Source organism: Callorhinus ursinus, unplaced genomic scaffold (genome assembly GCF_003265705.2).
Source record: "Callorhinus ursinus isolate GAN/ISIS: 27379988/994484 unplaced genomic scaffold, GSC_fseal_2.0 scaffold101, whole genome shotgun sequence".
Classification (NCBI taxonomy): Eukaryota; Metazoa; Chordata; class Mammalia; order Carnivora; family Otariidae; genus Callorhinus; species Callorhinus ursinus.
In genome coordinates, this window is record NW_027397163.1 from 935,759 (window position 1) to 958,008 (window position 22,250).

The following is a 22,250-nucleotide window of genomic DNA, read 5'->3' on the forward strand; positions in this document are numbered from 1 at the left end:
GTTCTCCTAACTGGCTTCTGGAGCACTCTAAAAGGTAAGTTGTTCCATTTTTGTCTCCATGGAGGAGCACAGTCCTGGTGGTTGCTATTTCTCCCTTCTGCTGAAGTGCTATGATGAGTATCAATTCCACACATGAGCATTTTAACATATAGGCATGTCAGTGTACTAAGTGTGATAACTTATTTTATATCTTTAAGTCGTGTCTTTCCATAACATCCAAGGCCTGTTGGCAAAGACAGGGAAAGGAGATTCAGTTTGTAGAGTGGTATGGGAAGATGTGGAAGCTGTGGAAATAAGTATTTATACTTATGAATGACTGGGAATGTGAAGGACATTATGATGGATATAACCAAATTGTGACAGTTACTATAATGAAATCCTTAGTGCCACAAAAGTTCAGGGATATAAAACATTCGGGAAAACCTCACCTTAAGTCAGTTATATATATATATTTTAAAGATTTTATTTATTTATTTGAGAGAGAGAATGAGAGATAGAGAGCACGAGAGGGAAGAGGGTCAGAGGGAGAAGCAGACTCCCCGCTGAGCAGGGAGCCCGATGCGGGACTTGATCCCGGGACTCCAGGATCATGACCTGAGCCGAAGGCAGTCGCTTAACCAACTGAGCCACCCAGGCGCCCAAGTCAGTTATATTTGCAGAACAATGTCTCCGAACTCAGGGATGATAATCCATTTTTTAAACATACATATGTTTTTGAACGGTATTTGGAAATTCTGGAAAGTCACCTAGCCCAAGCTAAAAGTAATCATTCAAACGATTTCAAATACAAGATTGGCTTAATTGTTAACTGACAAATTTCAGAATGTTAGACATTTAAAAGTGAAGATAAAATGTCTAAATGTGATTGATTTGAGAAGTGCTTTCCAGAGGGTTTGTTACACTTCCACCAACACATAATCCCTCCTTGTTGCAAAGTTTCCAGTTTAGATATACACCAGAGGGTCTTTATCCAGACATCACTTTGCAATACTTATCTCACACAATTCTTAATTTGGAGAAGGTTTCAAGGTGTTGTGAACTTAGGAAGATTTTATTTTATTTTTTTATTTTTATTTTTATTTTATTTTATTTTATTTTTTTAAAGATGTATTTATTTATTTGAGAGAGAGAGAATGAGAGAGAGAGAGAGTACATGAGAGGGGGGAGGGTCAGAGGGAGAAGCAGACTCCCCCCTGAGCAGGGAGCCCGATGTGGGACTCGATCCCGGGACTTGGCCAGGATCATGACCTGAGCCGAAGGCAGTTGCTTAACCAACTGAGCCACCCAGGCGCCCTTATTTTTTTATTTTTAAAGATTTTATTTATTTATTTGACAGAGAGAGACAGCGAGAGAGGGAACACAAGCAGGGGCAGTGGGAGAGGGAGAAGCAGGGAGCCCGATGCGGGGCTCCATCCCAGGACCCTGGGATCATGACCTGAGCCGAAGGCAGAGCCTAAGGTAGATGCTTAACTGACTGAGCCACCCAGGCACCTTTTGAGTCCCCAAAACTCAAAACCATACCTACTTTTCCATAGAAATACCCTATTGTTTGGAGCCTGGATGGATCGGTCGGTTAAGCGTCTGCTTTCGGTTCAGGTCGCGATCCCAGGGTCCTGGGATCGAGTCTTGCATCGGGCTCCCTGCTCAGTGGGGAGTCTGCTTCTCCCTGTCCCTCTGCCCCTCCTCCTGCTCTTGCTCTCTCTCTCAAATAAGTAAATAAAATCTTTTTTTTAAAGAAATAGCCTAGGGGCCCCTGGGTGGCTCAGTCGTTAAGCGTCTGCTTTCGGCTCAGGTCATGATCCCAGGGTCCTGGGATCGAGCCCGGCATCGGGCTCCCTGCTCCGCGGGAAGCCTGCTTCTCCCTCTCCCACTCCCCCTGCTTGTGTTCCCTCTCTGTGTCTCTCTCTCTGTCAGATAAATAAAATCTTAAAAAAAAAAAAATAGCCTATTGTTGACCAGAAACCTTACCTAGAATATGAACAGTTAATCATCCCCTTCTTTTTATGTTGTCTGTATCCTATACAGTATTTTTATAATAAAGTAAGGTTAATAAAAGAAAATATTAAGGACATCATAACAAAGAGAAAACATGTTTACAGTACTACACTATATTCATAAAAAAGAAAAAAAATCTGTGTATAAATTGGCCCAAGCTGTTCAAACCCGTGTTATTCAGTGGTGAACTGTCTCTGTTAATATGCCTGAAAGGATCAAGGGGGGCTGGATATCTGGAGAAGGATTATTAGTTTCAGTGTGTCTCTTTTTTTCTTTTGACTATATTTGAGATATTTTGCATGGCAAATATTAATTTTACTCTGAAAGCAACTCATGCTAAGCCTTTATTGCTTGTGTGCGTGCAAAATGATTTGATTCTTGCTGTCTTACCAACATGAGGGCACTGTGGTGGGGAATTCATTCATAACCTACTTTTCCATGCAACATTAAGGAGGCTATAGCATGAAATATATGAGGAAAGTCCACATGGAGATGTTGTGTGTGGTTGACATATAAGAGTGAAATAATTCCTGATGAAGTAGGGATTCAGGGCATTATTATTTGCATTAAAGTAAAACACAAACATTCTAAATTTTAAGTAGTATTGTCATTTGCTGTTTAAGGAGAATACAGTGGTAGGTTATTTAAAGCTGGATGTATCTTCATCATTATAGTAGTTGATACTTGTAAATATTTATTATTTGGTTGAAATAAAAGAAATATTCACAGATAACTGAGCAAAGTATAGCAAACTCTTCCCTAAAAGGGTGTAAAATTATTGTAAATCCTCATTTACTCAATAATTAGCCTCAGTTGAAAAGCATGGAAAGCACAACTCACAGATCATTATATCAGGTGAACGGGGATGGTTCTTGAATGATGTAATGGGCATTTTGACCAAAGATCATATAGTGATTTTTCAGTGGTTTGTTTACAGTATGTTTGAATTTAATACATTTAATTAATAACACTGAATGAATTTTAATGTGTTAACACTAATGTGTAATAAAAGAAATGTTACTCGACACAACCTTAGCCTACCCCAGCTTCATCAGGGTTGCAGGTAAACAGACAGTAACACGAAGTACACTTGACCCTTGAACAACATGGGTTTGAAGTATGGTCCACTGTGGTCAGATTTATTTATAATACATATCGTAAATATATTTTCTCTTCCTTCTGATTTTCGTAACATTTTCTTCTTCTGAGCTTCCTTTATTGTAGGAATACCGCATATAACACATATATAAAATACATATTAATTGACTGTTTTGAATAATTAAATTGACTGTTCTTGTCAACAGTAGGCTATTAAATTAAGTGTTAAGGAGTCAAAGTTATACACGGATTATCAACTTCATGGGTGATGAGTAAGCCGAACCCCTGCATTATTCAAGGGTCACTTGTACTTGTAAAAGCAGTGGGATGATGTCACTAATAATCTCTTTTTCCCAGTGACCTTAAACCTCAAATTATTTGTGATTAATTTTCCCTGCATTTATATGTTATAGCTTTTCTTCCTTTTTGTAACTGCTGGGACATTATGGTGCTTTTAATGAGGATAGTGTGGAAGTATTATTGAGAGTGTAGCTAAATAAATGCGTGAGACTGTTGCCATTGTACGCGCTGTGAAAATGGACATGTCAGACTTGGTTCTTCATGAAAAAGGTAGCCCAGAAGTTATGTTTCATGCTGAATCCTCACTATTTGAATGTGAACATTGAACTTTGAAATAGAACCAAATAGCCTGTGTGTGTTTGAAAATTGGGAAGATTTCTCTGGTCCAGATTTTTCTTGGAATCCTTCTTCTTATGTTCACAGAGGGCAGACATGTGTCCATTGGGAACTGTGGGCTCCTGAGTGTTTTCCAAGCCAATGCTGGCAAGTCCCTATCAGATGGGACCAGAGGTTATGCTCAGACATTTGGCAGGACTGAAGGCCGTTCTCTGTTTCTGGGCAGTACAATAGACTTCACTCTGAGACTGCCCTGGTTCACTGTTCAAGCTCCCTGGTCCTGCAGAGTCAAGGTTATACTCAACACTTGGACAGTGTTGCTGGCTTGGCTCTCTCCCCATAGGCCTATAAGATAGGCTCTGTGGTTGCCCAGGGTCTTTGTTCATGCTTGATGGTGGGGGGTGCAGGGACTAGAGGCTATGCCGAGCAGTGGAAAGTGACTTCCAACTTGCAGGCCTTCCCAGATAGGGTCATAGAATGGCCTCTGTGCTCTAGCTCAACGTGTTGGCTGCAGACCCAACTCAGGCATAGCTGCTGACAAAGCTCCTTGACCAGCTGCATTGATCTCAGCCCCACAAGAGGGCAGAGTCACTGGATCTCTGAATGGGTGTGACTGCAAGGTAGAACACAGTCTGGTCCGGGAGTCTTCCAAGATCCGAGCACTGGTAGCTGTAAGTCCTACCCACCTTCTCCATGTCTGTAGGATCCCCAGTGTCCAGCACCACAGGTTCCCCCAGGGATCCCATTGAGATGAGACCTAAGTGGCCATCCAGGAAGTAGATTGCCCTTTGGGGAATACTGGGTGCCCACCGTGGGCTCTCTTTTTCTTAGTGGAACAATTATAGTTCCTGCTGGTCCCTCATGGTGGGGCACTGTGCTGGTCCCGGGGAGGTGCGTTGTGATCAACCTGATCTTACCCTTCTAATGTTGTCCTTCTTGGTCTCTGTGGTCCAGGGGGTGTGTTTCAGCCTCACCCCTGAGCACTGAGAATTGCCCAGTGATGTCATATGTGAATAATTAATTGCTGGTTGAGCTTATTATGAAAAGTACTGAAGTGGGGGGGGGCGCCTAGGTGGCTCAGTTGGTTAAGCATCTGCCTTCAGCTCAGGCCATGATCCTGAGGTCATGGGGTCCAACCCTGAATCAGGCTCCCTGCTCAATGGGGAGTCTGCTTTTCCCTCTGCCCTTCCCCCCTCCATGCTCTAATTTGCTCTCTCTCTCTCTCTCTCTCGCTGAAGTAAATAAATAAAAGAAAAAAAAAAGGAAAGAAAAGTATTGAAGTGGGAACTAGGTATGTCACCATCTTTTTTTTTTTTTTTTTTGATTGGGAGAGAGGGAATCTCAGTCAGCCCCCATTCCCAGCCTGGTGCAGGGTGTGGGAGCCAGTTGTGAGGCTCTGTCTCACAACTCCGAGATCATGATCTGAGCTGAAGCCTAGAGTCAAACACTTACCTACCTGATTGAGCCACCCACTGGACCTTATTCACCATGTTGATGATACCAGCTATCTGTGATGATTGTTTTAATGTCTCATGAGTGAAAAATAAATGTTTCCCTATATGTACGTGTGTGTGTGTATTTTTACATATATGTGTGTAGATATGCACACATACACAGATTGTTATTCTTCACTTAGAATATTGAAATGGCGTATATTTAGGTATTGAAAACACTGTGAATAACAGTGACAAACTCCTTTAGTGTTAAAGATTATTCTAGATGATATATTGCCATGCTGGTTGTTTGATTGGTTATCACTACATGAGGTGTGTTTTTGTTTCTTTCTTTGTTTTTGTTTTGTTTTTTTTTCCAGTTCTTTCCTCCTCTTTTCGTTATAGCTCTAGGAAAATTCCAGTGGGATATATTCAAGCAAAGTTTGGCATTGCTAGGAACATTTGGTTTATTTATGTTTAATATTACAATGGAGATAATGGGGTTTGGACTTACCAAGTTTTTGTGTTTTTCCTTATACCCTAATCTATTTTTTATTATTTGTTTCTTATGTTTTCCTGAGTAGATTTTATTAAAATAACTCTACTTTTCATTCTGTTTCTGTGAATTGTGTCCTCAGTACCATATTGTTTTAACTAGAAATTAAGGCATGCTTTAAAAAACAAAAACAAAAACAAAATGCTTTTTAAATCTAATCACAGGGGCGCCCGGGTGGCTTGGTCGTTAAGCATCTGTCTTCAGCTCAGGTCATGATCCCAGGGTCCCGGGATCGAGCCCTGCATCGAGTTCCCTGCTCTATGGGAAGCCTGCTTCTCCCTCTCCCACTCCCCCTGCTTGTGTTCCCTCTCTTGCTGTGTCTCTCTCTGTCAAATAAATAAAATCTTTAAGAAAATAAAAATAAATCTCATCACAGTGTGAAATTACATCGTACTTTTATTTATTTATAAAGTAAAATAAATAGTGGGAACACAAGCAGGGGGAGTGGGAGAGGGAGAAGCAGGCTTCCTGCGGAGCAGGGAGCCCGATACGGGGCTCGATCCCAGGACCCTGGGATCATGACCTGAGCCGAAGGCAGACGCTTAATGACTTAGCCACCCAGGCGCCCCTACATCATACTTTTAATTTCAACTTGTCAACACATACATTATGATATTTATCTAATTATCTACATCTCTTTTTTTGATGATTTTTTTTTTTAAAGTAAAGCACACGTGGAGATCATAAGTAACAGCTCAGTGTAATTTCACAAACTGATCACATTTCTATAAGCCAGTGAGATCAAGAAACAGAATATTATTTGTCCTCTAAAATTCTCCTTGAGCTCCTCAGTAACTTTCCCCAAAGTTCAGCACTCTTTTAACACGTAAGGCAAAAGATTGCTGTCCTCATTTTTCTACTTTATGTAAATGTAATCACAGAACAGGAACTCTTTCATTATTATTTTTTAAAGATTTTATTTATCTAAGAGAGTGAGAGAGGGGAGAGAGAGCACAAGCAGGGGGAGTGGGAGAGGGAGAAGCAGGCTCCCCAGTGAGCAGGGAGCCCAATTCAGGACTCGATCGCAGGACCCCCGGTCATGACCTGAGCTGAAGGCAGATGCTTAACCACTGAGCCACCCAGGCACCCCAGGAACTCTTTTATATTGGGCATCTTTTCTTTCCAACTATTCTTTGTGAATTTATTTGTATTTATTGCGTGTTATTGTGCATCACTGATTAGAATGGAAGGTTCCAATTCCATTGTGTGAATATCAACTGAGTGCATCATTCTACTGTTATTGGACAAGTGGATGGCTCTCAGTGTAGGACTATCATGAATAGTACTGGCATGTAAAATTTATAATTTGTCTTTTGTTGAAACATGCACACTTATCTCCTGGCTATATATGTGGGAGTGAATCGTTAGTGAATATGTTTAAATATGTTATGCTTTAATAAATACTCCCAAACACTTTGCAAAAATATTTGTACAAATTTTCACACCCACCAGCAGCGTATGGGATTTCTGGCTTACCACATGCTTTCCAAAACTTAGTAATTTATGTCATTTTCATGGTAGCCTTTTTTTTTTCTTATTAAGATTTTACTTTTGAGAGAGAGAGAATGAATGGGGAAAGGGGCAGAGGGAGAAGCAGACTCCCCGTTCAGCGGGAAGCCCCACACTGGACTTAATCTCAGGACCCCTGGGATCATAACCTGAGCCAAAGGCAGATGCTTAACCAACTGAGCCACCCAGGCGCCCCATCACAGGAGCCTTCTGGTTGGTTTGTGATGTTACCAAGTCTTGTTTTTATTTTCTTTTTTTTGTTTGACACTTCCTGTTAGTATGGAGTTGGGCATTAAACTTTGGATAATCTCTTTTTCAAAGTGTTTAATTGGTCATTGTGCCCATTTTTACTGTTTTTCTTCAATCTTTGTAGTTTTGTATATATGATGAGAGTAAGTCCTTTGTCTTCTCTCTATATCTGTATTTTGTTCTCTTGAGCTTGTGATGCAGAGAAGTTCTTAATTTTAGTGTGATCCAATTTGTCAGTTCACCCTTCATGGTTAGTGATTTTTATCATTTTTGGAAATCTTCCCTTATACCAAGACTACAGAGATAGAATCCTTTTGTGCTTTTTTTTTTTGAAAAAGATTTTATTTATTTATTTGAGCAGAGTGAATGAGAGAGAGAGCACATGAGAAGGGGGAGAGTCAGAGGGAGAAGCAGACTCCCTGCTGAGGGACTGGCTGTGGGACTCGATCCTGAGACTCCAGGATCATGACCTGAGCCCAAGGCAGTTGCTTAACCAACTGAGCCACTGAGGCTCCCCCTTTTGTGTTTCTCTAAAAACATCATTATCTTTATAGTTTTGATCAGAAAGCTATTAAAAATGAATGTGTTGGGGCGCCTGGGTGGCTCAGTTGGTTGGGCGCCTGCCTTCGGCTCAGGTCATGATCCTGGAGTCCCGGGATCGAGTCCCGCATCAGGCTCCCTGCTTCTCCCTCTGACCCTCTTCCCTCTCATGCTCTCTCTCTCTCTCATTCTCGCTCTCTCAAATAAATAAATAAAATCTTTAAAAAAAAATGAATGTGTTGTGTGGTTTGTGTAGTGACTGAGGTTTTCTATTCATTTTCTTTTTTTCCCCATCAAAATTTGATAACAAATTGAAATATATTTTGAAAATGTTGCATTGTGCTTTTAATTTGCTTACCAAAGTCATTTCTTCACATCAACAAACATCACCTCGATCTTGGAGCAGACTTCTGTGGTTTCTCTCCATCTTTTCCTGCCTCTAGTCATGTTTACAATCTCATAGGACCACACACTCGATGTCAGTTTTGATGTCAAAAACCATCCATGGGCCTCTTTGCTCAGATGAATTATTCCTATATTCCCATAGCAAAATGGCTTCCAGGGGCTTGGCAAATGAGCAGTCATCTTGTTATACACTGTAGCAAAAATCCTGGCAAACTGATAGCTTTATTACCATTATCTCTCTCTTTAGTTTACGAGGTTTAGGTTAAGTTCTACAGATTTTATTGCCAAACATGTGAGTATATACAACTCATGGGTCATTGCCTCTAAGGGAGTCCCACCAACCATGACAGCTTTTGGGTGAAAAGATTTCTGCCATGGTTTTGGGTGGATACTTTTGTACGGTTACAACGTAGTCAGGGGTGTGTCCAATGTGGTGGTATAGTGTGGGTCTTGGGTGTCTTCCAGATCATTAATATTAGCCCTATGGATGCTTGTTGGAACGAGCTTAAAGTAAAAGCTTCCAAGTACAAGAGTTTTTAATTTCTGCTGTATGTCACTGCCAAATGAGCAGTAAAATATGGAGGTAAATGTATTTTGGATACTGTTTGGCATTTTAGAACCAAATCATACTATTTGCTGTATACAGTATTGTTATTATTCCTTAAAGTCATGTTGTGAGCTCATGGTCCAGACTAGTGGTTCCATGATTTTCATCCAGTACAGGCACAAACAGTGTGTCAAGTGCATTCATAGGATCAGTGTTCTTCACATAAGTTCAGGGCTACCCACACTATTTTTGTCCTTGTGACCACCTCTGTTTCATTTTACACAATCTTCTACATCTTTTAGGTTTATGTTGGTCTTTTTAATATTCTCTCTTGATGGTTGGAGAACATCTTTGCTGTAATCCTCTGCCCTAATTCCTCTGCTTTCCAGTTCTCATCCCTTTTATTGTAATAAGCCGTGATTCCACTGTATCCAGAACCTGCTTTGCCTGGGTAAGGAGTACAAAATACTCTCATCTTTTCAGATACATTTAAATTGCATGTTTTTTGCACAGTTTCATTCTTTCTTCTCCCATTTCCCTTAGATCACTACAGAAATTTAACGTAGACCCTCATGATTATTGTGGTTTCTTAACCTGGTTGAATGCAAGGCCCACAGGGACATTGCAGAAGGGAACGTGAAAGCTCATCCGATTCTCCTGCATAGCATCCTGCTGATCATAGCCTTGAAAAATGTTTTCTGGTGTAAATTGAGTACATTTTATCCCAGGTCCTATGTAAGATTAATGAGTGTTTCACAAGGTGGAATACACATGGGAAAATTAGGCAGGAGCCAAGTCGGGATCAAACTGAGTGGTGTCTGCTGGGACATGATTTTCTATTGGTTTCTATCTAATGGGTGTTATGGATAGAAGCATTGAACGTTCTTATTCTAATTGTTTTTTCATTGATGTTTATGTAGAAAAAGGCTTTGGAATATAGTGATACTATCTTGCTCGTGGGTAGAGGACAGATTTGTTTACTGCACAGGAAAATGGAGAGGTCTCCTTCAAATGGCAAAAGGCAGGCAGATATGCTAGTTGTTCCTTTAATATGTTGTGGTTTCCTATGCTCAGAGTCTCATAGATGGGACACAAAGCCACTGCATGTGCAGTATCTACATGTATGAATTGTGGTTAGGGGACTGGTAAGTGAAATTAGTGTGAGCAAGAAGAAGATTATGGTGATTGCTGTGTCGTGAGCCAGAAGATCCTTGGACTTTGATCCAGGATCTCTTGTCTTCTGCCAGCACTGGAAAATTGTCACAGACCAGTTTGTCACATTATAAAATATGTGTAATCTTGAAATTTTTATAGTTTTCAAGATTATCCATGGACTTTATTCAAAACAAAATAGATGTTCATGGGTCTGTTTCTGGTTTTGTTTGTTCGTTTGTTTTGTTGTTTAGAATGTACATATAAATGAAATCATGTGTTTTTCTTTGACTTATTTCACATAGCATAGTATCTTCTAGGTCTATCCACCTTGTCATAAGTGGCAAGAAACAACCAAAAAAGCAGAAAGACCCATAAATATATTTAATAACCTGCTGGTTGCCAGCATGAAATGGAGAGGGACAATGGGCAAAATGGGTAAAGGAGATGGGAAGTACAGGCTTCCAGTTACGGAATGAATAAGTCATGGTGATAAAAGACACAGCATAAAGAATATGTTTAATGGTACTATTATAGCGTTGTACGGTGACAGACAGTAGCTCACTTGTGAGCGTAGTAGAACCTGTAGAGTTGTCAGATCACTACATTGTACATCTGAGCTAGCGTAACAATCTGTGTCAGTTATGCTTTGATAGAAAACAAAATAGCAAAGATACGCATTTAAATATATATAGGTTCAACTACATTCTTTAGAACTTGCACGTAAAGAAAGCTAACCTATTCCAAATGAAGGTGATCCTACGTATTCATAATAGGATATAGACTTAGGAAAGCAAATTTATCTGTAACACAATGGCGATAAGGCTAAATTGCTGGAGAAAGGAGAAGACATGGGAGAGAGGAGAGAGTTCTAGCAGGGTGAAGTGAATAGAAGGACATGGAAGAACCTGGAGTCTTCACAGGCTGAGCAGCCTAGGAGATACATGGAAGAACATTCATTTATTTCTGTGAGAGCTTCTTAAATAGTTTTCCCTGCAGTGTGCTTTCTCATCTCTTACCATTAATGTGTATGGAATAATGGCCAAATATCTCATGAAGGCTTTTCTGTATAAAGAGAGTCTTTTGAAGATACTGGAAATTGCAACTGATTTTATTTCCTGAGCTCAGTTCAGGCAAAGTCAGTTTTTAGGAGGAAGCCTGACATGAAAACAGAAGAGATCCTTTAGCACTGAGAATTAGTGAAAGTGTAGGGAAACCTTGATGTTTTTAAAATCTATGTAATATGTGGGGTCCAAGCTAAGAAATCAGCATTGTACCAGAAGCAGATTGCACCTGTGTGACTTGTCAGCGTGGGAGCTCTTTCCATGAACATATTTGGCATGGTGACTTGAAGAAGGGTAAATCGAGGTCCGGAAAAGAGTGGCTTGATGAAGTTCACCGTGCAGGAGTGATGTTAGCTTGAATGAGAAGGGAGGGAAGGACTCCAGGCTCACCTGTTTTACGCTCCTCCCTGTGTTTAGGAGCCCTTTAAACTGTTCGTCTTTTGTGATGTAGGCTTGAAATTTTGTCTGGAGCGTACATTTTTAAAGTTTACACACCCAGATGCAGTGTGCTTCAAATTATAGAAGTAGGGCACCTGGGTGGCCCAGTTGGTTAAGCAACTGCCTTCGGCTCAGGTCATGATCCTGGAGTCCCTGGATCGAGTCCCGCATCGGGCTCCCTGCTCAGCAGGGAGTCTGCTTCTCCCTCTGACCCTCTTCCCTCTCATGTGCTCTCTCTCTCGTTCTCTCTCTCAAATAAATAAATAAAATCTTAAAAAAAAACAAATTATAGAAGTAGGTTTTGATTTTGTTTTGTTTTTAAAAATACACTTAGTGCCCTTGACTGAACTGAAGCTGGATTCCGTGCAGCCTTGATTCAGCCTCTTGGTTCCCCTGTGAGGTGTGCCTCTTCTGTTTTTCCACCACCTAGAAGGGAATCAATTTTTATCATCCTCTGGTTAAACCTGAGAGGTAAATGACGTAAGAGAGCCATAGATTCAGCCCTGGTGTTAAATGAACTTTGCCTGTTCCTCTTCCACTTGACCTTGCTATGGACGCTCTCAGGTAAGAATAGAAGAGCATTATATTTGAGAGACAGACATTGGACAGGACATCGGTCAGCATGAGGACTGGGACTTGTATCTGAACTCCCAGTCCATCTGTGTTGCAGTGGAGAATCCCACAGTGTTTGAGGAACCCTCGAGGATGTTACGAAGTGAGGGCAGGGTACCTACAGGAGATGAGAGTTCCACGATTCTTGTACATCGGTTAACCTCCCATGTCTGGGTCTCTGGAAAAGCCTCTGTGATTGAGATCAGAATGCAAAGAGGAGCCTGTGAAAGCCTGTGATCACACACGAAAGACATAGTTTACATACACTATTCCAGATTACAGACTGTGGGCAGTATATTTGGCTTGATATTTGAATGAAAGGGAAGTTCTCATGTTTACATTTAATTATGATTTACTTGCTTCTGGACATTTATTTCACAGTAGTTATTATGTGTCCTTTGAAGGCTGTTAGGCACCGTCACCAGTGTGACCCATTAGAGGTTCATGCACTTCATGTCCCCGGTGTTCCCTGCTGGATCCCTCCACTATAAGATTAATAATTTTTCTCCTTTATTATTAAATACGTTGGGAGGATTTACTGAAAGATGGGCATAAGTCATTTTACTTAATCAGGAAATTCCTTTATCTGTTTCACTTTGTAGTCTGCTTTGAAAATGAAGGCTCTCCTGTGTTGGCCTAAGATACCATTGTTTGAAGTAGAGATTGTAAATAAATAACGGCTTGGCCCTACACATTTCCATTTTATTCCACACTCATGTCACAGACATAGCATTTCTTATCACTTCTCTGTTGCTCTAGAGAAAGAAAACATGCATCATATATGTTCTGCTGCCTTAAAATTGTAAAATATAACTCAGCACAAAAGCCACATGAGACAAATACTTTGAATGCTGTAAGAGACTCAAAAACAGTAGTTATTTTAGTCATATACTTGTGTGTTTGTCTTTGTGGTGTTTTTGCAAGACACAGAAACTGTCATCCACAAATATATTTGTAAGTTTTTATCACTGAAAGCATTTCTCACTTTCAGTGACAATAAAAAAAAAACTATAGTCTATCATTTTTATTCTTTTTTATTGAATTTGTAATTTTTATGTTTTATCCTTACTTACCTGTTTTTGTTGATATGTTCTGTGGTATAATTGTGTTTGCATTCCCATTGGCACTTTGAAACCTGCTGTGAACCTTCTTTTAGGGTTACTTCTGTATAGTGTTCTGTGTGTTTGTCTTAGAGTAATTCAATTTCAGACAATCTGGGATAAAACTCAGGATGTACTATTACTGAAGTTTTGCCAAGATGTTTTTTGAAAGGTGAAGAACAGTTCTACTGTTATCATAGGTTAGTGTGGATTCATGGGTGAATTTATGAAAAAGTGTTAGAATGTGATGTAGTGGGTAGTAAATGTTCAAGACGAATTGTTGTTTTGTTCTTGGAATTAGAAGTTGTAATTTCCACAATATTCTTTATGTTCAAAGTCATCCATTTCATTTTCTTTTTGGAATTTAAAAGTGTGGCACTGAGGTAAGATATTGGCATCACTTGCAAGCTCGTGAGAAATGTGGAAACTCAGATCCCACCTAGAAATCCAAATCAGATTATAAGTTTTGACAGGATCTTCACTTCTTTGTCATACACATTAACATTGGATAAGGACAGGTCTGGCTCACCTCTGCTTTTTGGTTAGCTATCCCTGTATTTATGTCTGTGGTATATTTTGATAACTATGACGTTGTAGTATGTTTCAAATCAAGGAGTGTGGTGTCGCCAATGTACTCTTCAGTTTGAAGATTATTCCGGGGGTGTTATACTGTGACATCCACATGGATGTTAAGAGGGGTTTTGATCTTTCTGCCAAAAAAAATGACATTGGAATTTTGATAGAGATTTTCAGTGTTACTTTTTATTCTGATCTCTGTTTTATTTATGTCTGATTTTTCTTCGTTATTTCCTTCCTCTACTAAATTTCATGTTTCTTCTTTTTTATGTTCCTTGTAGTATAATGTTATGTTGTTTATTTGAACTTTTTTTCTTAACTCAAGCATTTATAGCATTAAAGAAATTGAAAATGGAAAGTCTAGTGGGGAAAATTAGCAGAAATAAACAATACAAGTGATGACCAAACAATAAGATAGCATAAAAATAAAAATAGGCATTCTTTATGGTTTTCTATAGACCATGTCATCTGCGAACAGAGATAGTTTTCTTTTTCTTTTTGAATTGGATTCTTTTTTTTTTTTTTTAGTTTTTTTCCTTTGCTTTATTTATTTTTTAATTTTTTTATTGTTATGTTAATCTGAATTGGATTCTTTTTATATATTTTTTTCTTGCCTGATTGTTCTGACTAGAATATCCAGTACTATGTTGAAAGGAAGTGCTGAAGTCATTCCATTACCTTGTTTCTGATCATACGGGAGAAGCATTCAGTCTTTTACTATTGAATATGTTAGATTTCAGCTTTCAGTACGTATACATTTGTGTTATGCTGAGGTGGTTTCCTTCTATTCCTACTCTTGAGTGTTTTTAATCATGGAACTGTGTCTGATATGCTCACATTCTTGTTCTTCAATTAATATGAACATGTCATGTTTGATCTTCATTCTGTTAATGCACACTCTTAAATTTATAGATTTCCATATGTTAAAAGACCCTGAACGCCAGGAAGAATTCTCACTTGATTATGTTGTGAAATAGTAAAATGTGCTTTTGATTCAATTTGCTTCATTTTATTGTGGACTTAGTATAACTGTTCCTCATAGTTAGTACTTGGTAGTCCGTCTTTGTTTGTAGTGTCTTCCTTTGGCTTTGATAAACTCATAAAGCTGGTGTCTCAGATTGAGTTTCCTTTCTCTTCACTCCTTGGAAATGTTGGAGGAGATTTGAAGTACTTTCTCTTCAAATGTTTGTTTGAATTCTCCAGTGAATTTATCTGGCGCAGGACTTTCTTTGTTGGGAGTTTTTTTTTACTTTTTCAATGTATTTTTTAAAAATAATTTTTATTGTTATGTTAATCACCATACATTACATCATTAGTTTTTGATGTAGTCTTCCATGATTCATTGTGCATAACCCAGTGCTCCACGCAGAACATGCCCTCTTTAATACCCATCACCAGGCTAACCCATCCCCTCACCCCCCTCCCCTCTAGAACCCTCAGTTTGTTTTTCAGAGTCCATCGTCTCTCATGGTTCATCTCCCCCTCCGACTTACTCCCCTTCATTCTTCCCCTCTTGCTATCTTCTTCTTTTTTTTTCTTAACATATATTGCATTATTTGTTTCAGAAGTACAGATCCGTGATTCATCAGTCTTGTACAATTCACAGTGCTCACCATAGCACATACCCTCCCCAATGTCTATCACCCAGCCACCCCATCCCTCCCACCCCCCACCACTCCAGCAACCCTCAGTTGGTTTCCTGAGATTAAGAATTCCTCATATCAGTGAGGTCATATGATACATGTCTTTCTCTGATTGACTTATTTCACTAAGCATAAGACCCTCCAGTTCCATCCACGTCGTTGCAAACGGCAAGATCTCATTCCTTTTGATGGCTGCATAATATTCCATGGTGTATATATACCACATCTTCTTTATTCATTCATCTGTCGATGGGCATCTTGGCTCTTTCCACAGTTTGGCTATTGTGGACATTGCTGCTATAAACATTGGGGTGCACGTACCCCTTCGGGTCCCTACATTTGTATCTTTGTGGTAAATACCCAGGAGTGCAATTGCTGGATCGTATGGTAGCTCTATTTTCAACTGTTTGAGGAACCTCCATACTGTTTTCTAGAGTGGTTGCAGCAGCTTGCATTCCCGCCAACAGTGTAGGAGGGTTCCCCTTTCTCCACATCCCCGCCAACATCTGTCGTTTCCCGACTTGTTAATTTTAGCCATTCTGACGGGGGTGAGGTGGTATCTCATTGAGGTTTTGATTTGGATTTCCCTGATGCCGAGAGATGTCGAGCACTTTTTCATGTGTCTGTTGGCCATTTGGATGTCTTCTTTGGAAAAATGTCTGTTCATGTCTTCTGCCCATTTCTTGATTGGATTATTTGTTCTTTGGGTGTTGAGTTTGATAAGTTCTTTGTAGATTTTGGATACTAGCTCTTTATCTGATATGTCATTTGCAAATATTTTCTCCCATTCTGTCGGTTGTCTTTTGGTTTTGTTGACTGTTTCTTTTGCTGTGCAAAAGCTTTTTATCTTGATGAAATCCCAATAGTTCATTTTTGCTCTGGCTTCCCTTGCCTTTGGCGATGTTTCTAGGAAGAAGTTGCTGTGGCTGAGGTCGAAGAGGTTGCTGCCTGTGTTCTTCCTTAGGATTTTGATCCTAAGGATTGATGGACTCCTGTCTCACGTTTAGGTCTTTCAACCATTTGGAGTCTATTTTTGTGTGTGGTGTAAGGAAATGGTCCAGTTTCATTCTTCTGCATGTGGCTGTCCAATTTTCCCAACACCATTTGTTGAAGAGACTGTCTTTATTCCATTGGACATTCTTTCCTGCTTTGTCAAAGATGAGTTGACCATAGAGTCGAGGGTCCATTTCTGGGCTCTCTATTCTGTTCCATTGATCTATGTGTCTGTTTTTGTGCCAGTACCATACTGTCTTGATGATGACAGCTTTGTAATAGAGCTGGAAGTCCGGAATTGTGATGCCGCCAGCTTTGCTTTTCTTTTTCAATATTCCTCTGGCTCTTTGGGGTCTCTTCTGGTTCCATACAAATTTTAGGATTATTTGTTCCATTTCTTTGAAAAAGGTGGATGGTATTTTGATGGGGATTGCATTGAATGTGTAGATTGCTCTAGTTAGCACTGACATCTTCACAATGTTTGTTCTTCCAATCCATGAGCATGGAACGTTTTGCCATTTCTTTGTGTCTTCTTCAATTTCTTTCATGAGTATTTTATAGTTTTCTGAGTACAGATCCTTTGCCTCTTTGGTTAAATTTATTCCTAGGTATCTTATGGTTTTGGGTGCAATTGTAAATGGGATCGACTCCTTGATTTGTCTCTCTTCTGTCTTGTTGGTGTATAGGAATGCCACTGATTTCTGTGCATTGATTTTATATCCTGCTACTTTACTGAATTCCTGTATGAGTTCTAGCAGTTTTGGGGTGGAGTCTTTTGGGTTTTCCACATACAGTGTCATATCATCTGCAGAGAGTGAGAGTTTGACTTCCTCTTTGCTGATTTGGATGCCTTTGATTTCTTTTTGTTGTCTGATTGCTGTGGCTAGGACTTCTAATACTATGTTGAATAGCAGTGGTGAGAGTGGACATCCCTGCCGTGTTCCTGACCTTAGGGGAAAAGCTCTCAGCTTTTCCCCATTGAGAATGATATTCGCTGTAGGTTTTTCATAGATGGCTTTTATGATGTTGAGGTATGTACCCTCTATCCCTATACTCTGAAGAGTTTTGATCAAGAAAGGATGCTGTACTTTGTCAAATGCTTTTTCTGCATTTATTGAGAGGATCATATGATTCTTGTTCTTTCTTTTGTTAATGTATTGTATCACGTTGATTTCTGGATGTTAAACCAGCCTTGCAGCCCAGGGATAAATCCCACTTGGTCATGGTGAATAATCCTTTTAATGTACTGTTGGATCCTATTGGCTAGTATTTTGGTGAGAATTTTTGCATCCGTGTTCATCAAGGATATTGGTCTGTAATTCTCCTTTTTGATGGGGTCTTTGGTTTTGGGATCAAGGTAATGGTGGCCTCATAAAATGAGTTTGGAAGTTTTCCTTCCATTTCTATTTTTTGGAACAGTTTCAGGAGAATAGGTATTAATTCTTCTTTAAATGTCTGATAGAATTCCCCTGGGAAGCCATCTGCCCCTGGGCTTTTGTTTCTTGGGAGATTTTTGATGACTGCTTCAATTTCCTTAGTGGTTATAGGTCTGTTCAGGTTTTCTATTTCTTCCTGGTTCAATTTTGGTAGTTGATACATCTCTAGGAATGCACCCATTTCTTCCAGGTTATCTAATTTGCTGGCATAGAGTTGCTCATAATAGTTCTTATAATTGTTTGTATTTCTTTGGTGTTGGTTGTGATCTCTCCTCTTTCATTCATGATTTTGTTGATTTGGGTCATTTCTCTTTTCCTTTGGGTAAGTCTGGCCAGGGGTTTATCTATCTTGTTAATTCTTTCAAAGAACCAGCTCCTAGTTTCATTGATCTGTTCTACTGTTCTTTTGGTTTCTATTTCCTTGATTTCTACTCTGATCTTGATTATTTCTCTTCTCCTGCTGGGTTTAGGCTTTATTTGCTGTTCTTTCTCCAGCTCCTTTAGGTGTACGGTTAGGTTGTGTATTTGAGTCCTTTCTTGTTTCTTGAGAAAGGCTTGTATTGCTATATACTTTCCTCTCAGGACTGCCTTTGCTGTATCCCAAAAATTTTGAACAGTTGTGTTTTCATTTTCATTGGTTTCCATGAATTTTTTTAGTTCTTCTTTAATTTCCTGGTTGACCCATTCATTCTTTAGTAGGATGCTCTTTAGCCTCCATGTATTTGAGTTCTTTCCGACTTTCCTCTTGTGATTGAGTTCTAGTTTCAAAGCATTGTGGTCTGAAAATATGCAGGGAATGATCCCAATCTTTTGGTACCGGTTGAGACCTGATTTGTGACCTAGGATGTGATCAATTCTGGAGAATGTTCCATGGGCACTAGAGAAGAATGTGTATTCCGTTGCTTTGGGATGGAATGTTCTGAATATGTCTGTGAAGTCCATTTGGTCCAGTGTTTCATTTAAAGTCTTTATTTCCTTGTTGATCTTTTGCTTAGATGATCTGTCCATTTCAGTCAGGGGGGTGTTAAAGTCCCCCACTATTATTGTATTGTTGTCGATGTGTTTCTTTGCTTTTGTTATTAATTGCCTTATATAATTGGCTGCTCCCACGTTAGGGGCATAGATATTTACAATTGTTAGATCATCTTGTTGGATAGACCCTTTAAGTAGGATATAGTGTCCTTCTTCATCTCTTATTACAGTCTTTGTTTTAAAATCTAATTTGTCTGATTTAAGGATTGCCACCCCAGCTTTCTTTTGGTGTCCATTAGCATGGTAAATGGTTTTCCACCCCCTCACTTTCAATCTGGGGGTGTCTTTGGGTCTAAAATGAGTCTCTTGCAGACCGCATATTGATGGGTCTTGTTTTTTAATCCAGTCTGATAGCCTGTGTCTTTTGATTGGGGCGTTTAGCCCATTTACATTTAGGGTAACTATTGAAAGGTATGAATTTAGTGCCATTGTATTGCCTGTAAGGTGACTGTGACTGTATATTGTCTGTGTTCCTTTCTGATCTATGCTGCTTTTAGGCTCTCTTTTTGATTAGAGGACCTCTTTCAATATTTCTTGTAGGGCTGGTTTTGTGTTTGCAAATTCCTTTAGTTTTTGTTTGTCCTGGAAGCTTTTTATCTCTCCTATTTTCAATGATAGCCTAGCTGGATATAGTATTCTTGGCTGCATATTTTTCTCGTTTAGTGCTCTGAAGATAATCATGGCAGTCCTTTCTGGCCTGCCAGGTCTCTGTGGATAGGTCTGTTGCCAGTCTAATGTTTCTACCATTGTAGGTTACATATCTCTTCTCCTGAGCTGCTGTCAGGATTTTCTCTTTGTCTCTGAGACTCGTAAGTTTTACTATTAGATGTCGGGGTGTTGACCTATTTTTATTGATTTTGAGAGGGGTCTCTGTGCCTCCTCGATTTTGATGCCTGTTTCCTTCCCCACATTAGGGAAGTTCTCCGCTATTATTTGCTCCAATATACCTTCTGCCCCTCTCTCTCTTTCTTCTTCTTCTGGGATCCCAATTTTTCTAATGTTTCGTCTTATCGTATCACTAATCTCTCGAATTCTGCCCTCGTGATCCTGTAGTTGTTTCTCTCTCTTTTTCTCAGCCTCTTTATTTTCCATCATTTGGTCTTCTATATCGCTGATTCTTCTGCCTCATTTATCCTAGCAGTTAGTGCCCCCATTTTTGATTGCACCTCATTAATAGCCTTTTTGATTTTGACTTGGTTAGATTTTGGTTCTTTTATTTCTCCAGAAAGGGTTTCTCTAATAACTTCCACACTTTTTTCAAGCCCAGCTAGTATCTTTAAAGTCATGATTCTGAACTCTAGGTCCAACATCGTACTAATGTCCGTATTGAGTAGGTCCCTGGCAGACGGTACTACCTCTTCTTCTTTTTGCTGAGGTGATTTTTTTCGTCTTGTCATTTTGTCCAGAGGAGAACAGATGAATGAGAGAACAGATTGCTAACAGGGTAACAACGTCCCCAGCAAATATACTGTATACAAATCAGAAAAGACCTGAAACCAGGGGACAAGAAAGGGAAAGAAAGAAGAGAAAAAAAAAAAAAAGGAAAAAGATAAAAACAAACAAAAACAGAACAAAACAAAAAAAACCAGAATATGATCAAATATGATCAGGCTAGTGCATAGATCAATGCCACACACTAGCTTTTGGGCATATTTTGGTCTGTTAGAAGAAAGTACCTGCTAAAATTTTAAAGGAAGAAAGACTTATATATGTACAAAAGAAGGGTTGATACAATGAAGGGATGGAAGATGACTGTAAAGATTAAAATTATAAAAGATTTTATAAAAGGAATTGATAAGTTGTTTTTAAAAAGAAAGAAGAAGATTTAAGAAAAAGAAAAAAGAGAGACTGTGATCAGGCAGGAGAATAGAACAAAGCCATACACCAGTGATTTAGGGTATATTTTGATCTCTTAGAAGAAATTGTATCTCAAAATTTTAAAGAGAGAACAACTTATATATATATATATATATGGCAAAAATAAGGGTAACTACTATGAAGGGATAAAAATATGACTCTAAAAATGAAAAATAAAAAATGTTTTTTTTAAAAAAGGGATTGATAAGATGTTTGAAAAAGGGAAAAAGAAAAATAAAAACAGTTAAAAAATTAACTTTAAAAATCTAATGAATCATGGTAAAAAAGCCATGAATTCTATGTGCAGTATTCCCCTAGCGCTGGAGTTCTCCCGTTCTCCTTGATCGGTAAACTTGGTCTTGGCTTGCTGGCTGTTCGTGCTGATCTTCTGGGGGAGGGGCCTGTTGCCGTGGTTCCCAAATGTCTTTGCCGGAGGCAGAATTGCCCCGCCCTTGTCGGTCTGGGCTAAGCAAGCTGCTCGGGTTTGCTCTCGGGAGCTTTTGTTCCCTGCAAGCTCTCGGTACAGCTTTGGAGGACCAGGGTGAAAATGGCAGCCTCCCAATCTCCCCCCGGAGGAGCTGAGAACTCGGGGCCCCACTCCTCAGTGCGCCCCCAGAGAAAAGCAGTCACTCCCTTGTCCCCGGTCTCCGGCCGCACCCCGTGCTCACCCGGCCTGTGACCGAGCGTTGCTATCTCTGGCACCTGACCGTGTGGAGTCTCCAAACCCAGCAGATCCCTGCAGTGCGCTCCGGCGCCGCTCCTCCCGTGGGAGGAAGGGGAGTCTCCCCGGATCTGCCCTTGTTGGGTCCCTGCTGGAGGAGCCGTGGCCCGACTGGGCCGCGGATCACAGTTTATGGCAACCCCGAGCTGAGAGCCCGCGCCTCTGCTCCGTCTCTGCAGCCGGCTTCCCCGCTCCGATCCCTGGGAGCTCTGCTGCACTCAGACTCCCCCGGTCTTTCTGTGACCCCGAGGGTCCTGAGACCACACTCTCCCACGAGGGTTCCACCCCCCGCTTAGCCACTGCAGCGAAGTCCCTCCGCGGAGCCGACTTCTAGAAGTTCCGATTTTGTGCTCCGCGGCTCTAGCACTTGCCAGAAGCGGCCGACGGAGGCCCCCCCCCGCCGTCTATCCTCCCGAATATCGCCTCGGATTCACTTCTCCGCACGTCCTACCTTCCAGAAAGTGGTCGCTTCTCTGTTCAGAGAGTTGTTGCTACTCTCCTCTTCGATCTCCTGTTGAGTTCGTAGGTGTTCAGAATGGTTTGATCCCTATTCAGCTGAGCTCCTGAGACCAGACGAAATCCAGGTCTCCTACTCCTCTGCCATCTTGCTCCTCTCTCTACTTTTTCAGTGTATTTAATAGTGGTAGATTATTTGATA

General features: G+C 40.2%; 3 protein-coding genes across 10 annotated transcripts in view; 2 read left to right on the forward strand and 1 right to left on the reverse strand.

Annotated features, from left to right (window-relative positions):
• The window catches only part of LOC112806790 (uncharacterized), a 909,505-nt gene that overhangs the window by 416,093 nt on the left and 471,162 nt on the right, over nucleotides 1-22,250 (reverse strand). The gene's annotated exons all lie outside the window — the stretch shown is intronic.
• LOC112806782 (uncharacterized) overlaps nucleotides 1-22,250 on the forward strand; it is a 293,799-nt gene that overhangs the window by 265,470 nt on the left and 6,079 nt on the right. The gene's annotated exons all lie outside the window — the stretch shown is intronic.
• LOC112806785 (KRAB domain-containing protein 5-like) overlaps nucleotides 1-22,250 on the forward strand; it is a 441,696-nt gene that overhangs the window by 20,501 nt on the left and 398,945 nt on the right. The gene's annotated exons all lie outside the window — the stretch shown is intronic.